We start from the raw sequence: 5,755 nt of genomic DNA on the forward strand, positions 1-5,755 counted from the left end.
ACCTTCACAGAGTGGAATGGTTGTCATATTTTTTTACCGCAACTGTGCGCAACTGATTTTTATATAGGCTCAGTATTGAATGAAACAAGTTTTAACCCTTAGAAACAAACACACTGCGGTGTACGGCTGTTATATAGTGTGTTGTTTTAGATCATTTTTATCTTTATTGCTCTTTTAAGTTTTTTTTTATTCGCAATCCGTCACGAGGAGCCTCACATGCATGCCCGCACGAGCGAACGCTGTTAGCGCGCAGCGAGGCATGGACGGAACGCCCTGCGATGCATAGACGGAACGCCCGGACGCGTATTTTCATCCGCTAGCAGCTACAACGGGGCGTGGCACTATAGGCCAAAGCAGGTCACGTGACTTCCGCTGCTTTGAAAAAAGTCAGCTAAAAGCTAAGTGTACTGTGGCGTATGTATTGTTAAACAAGATTTCGTAAATCACAAAAATACTGTATGCGACGCCCATTGCTGAAATTAACGCCTGCTGTCATGGCAATGGTGGAGACGCTGCGACCTTCCCGAGTGCAAATGGCGGCGCTCATGCGAACTGACTGAACAGCCGCGCACGCCCGTTGGCCACATTACCGTGCGTCGGACTACACTGGACGAAATGTAAGTACAATTTTGCATTATACGTGTGATATCTTAGCAAGCATGTTGGCAACGTGGGACTTATGCTTGGCTCTGCAACGATACACCCAGTTCCTCCTGGGCGCGGGGCTCTTCGCACCACGAAATAACTACACGCTTCCCGCGAAGTTTAACACTTTGGGGTGCGCCTGACACTGCGCAGCAGCCCGCCTGGTGCAAGCTGGTGCAAAGGAGCTTGTGCAAAATAATTTTCGCTGGATACTTCTATGGCACAAAGGAGCACCAAAACAGCGCATCTTTACATTCGACCTGCCCCTGTACTAGCGCCAGGAATAATTGTACTTTGCTCTATTCATGACCACGCGAGCTGCATCGCTGTACGCAGTATTATTGCTGTACATATTTTTTTTCTTTCAAAGCTGCCATAAGGCAAATTGTATATATATATATATATATATATATATATATATATATATATATAATCTTCCTTACAGACATTTAGAATAAAAATTCTGATATTTGGATTCGTGAGATGTTCAAACTTCGTTACGAGATTGACTGGGAAATGCTGTGAATACACACCAGCAGCAAGTATGTTTCAAACTTAAGTTGCCACATTATCTTTAGAAAGACCCCAACATTGTCTCAAATATTCACATTCTTGTAACTGTTTAACAATATGCACCATTTGCAACTTCCAGCAATTTTGCAGAAACAAGTCTACTTGCTATAGCAGTATTATGCAAAAGGTGTTGGTCAGTCCAGTATTAATGAACCTGCATAACTGACAATTTGTCTAATTTGTTCAAAACCACATGTGTAAAGAGAGATGTGCCACAAAGGTGGCTACTTTCTGCTGCTTGATGCTGAATTGGTGAACAACTTGAAAGCCAGGAAGACAGACCATGCCTCACTGCATTATTTAGTAGAGTAGAAGAAAATGCAATGCGCTATGTCCGCGGAGATTCATTCAGTGCAACTGAGTTCGTTATCTTGAGTCTCTAATGAAAAGCCCGATCAGCCAACTTTAGAATGTAAAACATACTACTACTACTGCTAAAGCCAAGAAACACTAAAATTTTTCGAAAAATACTAGTTCTTTCATTAGTGAAGACATACAGAAATTATTCTTAAAGAATTACCTGTAGGGACACTTTTAAAAAATGCACCAAATATCAGCATAAGAAATTGGCATCAAAACATTATTTGCGTCACTGAAAAACAAATGTTCATATTGCTTATTCATGGAATATTCATATAATGATAGCCAAAATTTCACCTGCCACTTTAGTGGTGGCGCTGCCGCTGGTAGGTCAGAATCAACGATACACGTTTTTCAACGATACAACTGATCAGGAGCTTACAAGGCCATGAAATACCCCGAGTGGCCAAATAGAAATATCTCAGGGTATGGATAAATAAAGGACAGATGTACATGGAAAAGCACGAACAGTCTCTCCTAGCAAAAGGGCGAAGAGATACCGGGATAATGAAACATAGGGCATTGTGGGGGTACAACAGGTATGAGGTACTGAGAAGTATTTGGAAGGGAGTAATGATGCCGGGGCTCACTTTCGGGAATGCGGTCCTGTGTCTAAGGGCAGAGGTTCAGTCAAGAAAAGAAGTAAATCGGAGAGCTGTGGGAAGATTAGCACTAGGTGCCCACGGGGAAACCACAAACGAAGCAGTAAAGGGGGATATGGGCTGGGCATCGTTCGAAGCACGGGAAGCTCAGAGTAAAACCTATATGAAAAACGTCTGAGGAAATTGGACGATAACAGCTGGGCAGCTAAGGTATTTAAATACCTATACAGAAAGAGCGTTGACTCACAATGGCGGAAAAGAACTAGGAAGCTAACCAGTAAGTATGCCAGACACGAGGACGAAGAAAGACAGAGCATTGAACGACAGGTTAAAAATGCGGAAGGTGAAAATTGGATAAATTCAATGGAAAAGAAGCATAGTGTGGAACTATATCGATACTGGAAACAGCAGATCAGGAAGGAAGCATTTTATGATAACTCAAGAGACAGTGCCCTACTCTTTAAAGCTAGGTCAGGATGTCTTGGAACGTGGAGCTATAAAAAGAAATTTAACGAAGAAGAAGACACATGTGCTGTGTGTGGTAAATATGTAGAAACAATGGAACACCTCATACTAAAATGTGATGGTATCAAGCCCGATGTTGATGCAGCCACAGTCACGCTTCCCGAGGCCTAGGGTTCAGAGATAACGATAGTCATGTAAATAAATATGAGGTGGAAATTAGCAAAAGGCGATTGGAGGATTGGTGGCTCAAAAGCAGAGGTGACGTAAGGTTAAAAGGGTAGGAAGACGTATTTAAAGAAAATCACGAATTTAATAAGGAAGATGTATTTAAAGAAAATCACGAATTTAATAACACACAACACAGGTAAACAAAAATAGAAGGCAAAATAAAAACCTGAGCATGGTGGCGACTGCCATCACCCCGTTTCCAAGGGGATGCTCCTACCTTCCATCCATCTAGAATAGTGTAGTGGGTACAAATAGTAACTCTGAAAAAACATCTTATGACTATATATTTGCATTCTGCTGAAATCAGTTCAGCCATAAATAGGAAGCAAATGAAAAGTTGTATATGATTGTCGTATGGACGGCAATAATTTTACATGGTCTATGAATTGGAAATCTTGCCATAAAATCGTAACAGTTGGCAGATACACATAGCCTATCGAGCGGTAGTAGTAACAACCGGCTTAAAGGCTCTGTGCTGTCTTCAGTTCCCAAGAGAATATATGCTGTTTACATTCTATTTTGATTAGAATTGACTAATCACGGTGGTGAAAGTTATTTCCCTCCCCTACATTTTGCGAAATGTGACAAATGTTCCATTACATGAGTGCCTTGTTCTCTGTGGTCTTAAGCTGGACTAATTCTGCACTCGTTACAGATGCTGCTCAAGAATGCACATTGACTTCGGAGGTCTTCTTCAGAATATTGGAGTAAAGCCAGCAATTTTAATGGAGTCAATCCGTCCATATGACCACTTGGTGCAAGCTTCATTTTTGTGTTACACATTCACTCATTACAATAACTGTAATAAAAGATTTGGAAAATACATTTCTCAAGTCCTCCATTGCCCAAGAAAAGAAGCATGTGATTGCAGGGAATTCAGAAAATAAAGCCTATTTGCACCCTTCATAGCATGAAACACAGTTTGAAGCAGGTGTACGTAGCATCTGCAACATAAAAAAACGTGAAATGCGATTAAAACTTGCCACATAATGGCAACTACAGAAATATAGAATGCCACAGAAATCTAAAGGAAATTTATTTCAGCATAAATATGAAGTTCAAAGGCATAAAGTTTCCTTATTATATGCTGATGGAGTTCTCAAAATAATTTTTTTAGCATGCTATATATCATCCTTGCCACAGGTAACATTTCAACACTCAACTTTCACTTCAGAATTCGTTTTTATAGAGCTCACCGCTCTGGCATACAAGTGACTCGTCAAGAAACCTTTGTACCGCAGACAAATTCCTCCCAAATTGGGTAAGATGAAGTGCCAGTGAAAAAAGGCCCTGAAAACAAAAAAGGAATGGCAGACATTTTTTGTTACCACAGCAACCAGTCTTTGCTGCCGAGCTTAATTCTACCCTCAGATACACAAAAACCAGTGCTGTGCTTAGTGATGATCTCAGCACTTTCTGTCTCAGTAATATTTGACTTGGTTGTTCCCAGCATACTGTTCAATATTGTATTGCTTTCTGTCAGGGCAGGAACTACACAGGAAATGTAGCGTTTTGAAATGCACTCAAGTAAACAATGTCTTGCAAATTAAAGTGAAATTCAGAGGAAAATAGTATCAGCAGCCCCCATGACTTCCTGTCCTATGCTGGTAAAAGGCACCAGGAGAAAGAGTGGACAGGGTACGGGTGGGACTTTTGAAGTCATCCTTTAAGGTTTGTGTGGCTCCTAAAGAAGTACGGTGAACTACCTAAAATATTCCACACACTTGAGGATTGGCCTACTGACCCAAGTCTAGTTACTAAACAGGACTCTTAATAGGCTTAACGTCTCGGCTGTATAGATTTTTCTAAATAACAGTGCTAATTTTTGCTTCCGAGTGTGTTTCTTTTATGGCATCGTTCTTTTTACTGTCACTTTACGAAGTGCGCCATTAACTTAAATGCTATGCAATCCTTTCCAAGAGCAGTCAAGAATTTTACATGGAAACACATGCGGTGGAGAGAATATAGTTAATTTGCACCACCTGTATCAAAATTTTCATTCTGGCATTTCTTGTGCCAAAACCATGATTTTATTATGAGGCACATCATAGCGCGGGACTCCAGATTAATTTAGAAGATGTAGGGTTCATTAATGTGCTCCCAATGCACGGTATATGGGCTTTGTTTAATTTCATCCTTATCGAAATGCAGCAAGCGCGGCCCGGATTCATTGAGATACTGTTGCTGTGGTGGAACGTACAAGCCATGGCTGAATACTTAAGAGTGTTTGGAATACGTTGTTGCAATACTGGAATTGATGACATCGCTAAAGGGCATCAAAGTATAGCGCTGTTCGAGGTTAGCGATCGCCTGCTCACTTATATGCTTGCATTTCTTCTTTATGAAGCAAGCATATAAGTGGGAGGCCAAAGTCTCGAGACACTTATAAGTTGCCACTTCAATTGAACCAGCAACTTTGGCTAACCATTTTAGAATGGATATCAGACATCAGTTAATCAAAACACTGCAGTGGCGCCTTTGCTAGCACGATAGTGGCGAGCACGCCAAAAAGCCATGTTCTTCGCAATGTCACTTGAGCCCCCCTACGCCCTAAATATGACATGCACTGTAACTAAAGCAATGGCATGTCAGTAATCCATACTGAACTGATGTGGCAAACAGAGGATGAAGATGGACAAGGCTGATTTCCAAAAAAATTGAAACAAGGTGTGAATATATATACAAACCATTCCAGCTTGTGCATCTGTCCTGGTCAACCATCTCAGAACACATAGCAAATGAAAACATATTCACACCTTATTTTGATAATTTTTTTTGGAGTTGGCACTTAATTTTGTCTCGTCCACAGTCCTATCTTTGTGTTGTTCCATTAAAAAAGAAGTCCCTGAATTATTTTACTCTAAGAATTGCTTCAATTAGTA

At 40.8% G+C, this 5,755-nt stretch overlaps 1 long non-coding RNA gene across 1 annotated transcript; it reads left to right on the forward strand.

Annotated features, from left to right (window-relative positions):
- Positions 1-367: 367 nt before the first annotated feature.
- Positions 368-3,696, forward strand: LOC126544020 (uncharacterized). The gene is made up of 2 exons (XR_007602042.3): positions 368-617; positions 3,529-3,696. It is a non-coding gene; the product is annotated as an uncharacterized lncRNA (long non-coding RNA).
- Positions 3,697-5,755: the final 2,059 nt, after the last annotated feature.

This window comes from Dermacentor andersoni, chromosome 3 (genome assembly GCF_023375885.2).
Source record: "Dermacentor andersoni chromosome 3, qqDerAnde1_hic_scaffold, whole genome shotgun sequence".
NCBI classification, from domain to species: domain Eukaryota; kingdom Metazoa; phylum Arthropoda; class Arachnida; order Ixodida; family Ixodidae; genus Dermacentor; species Dermacentor andersoni.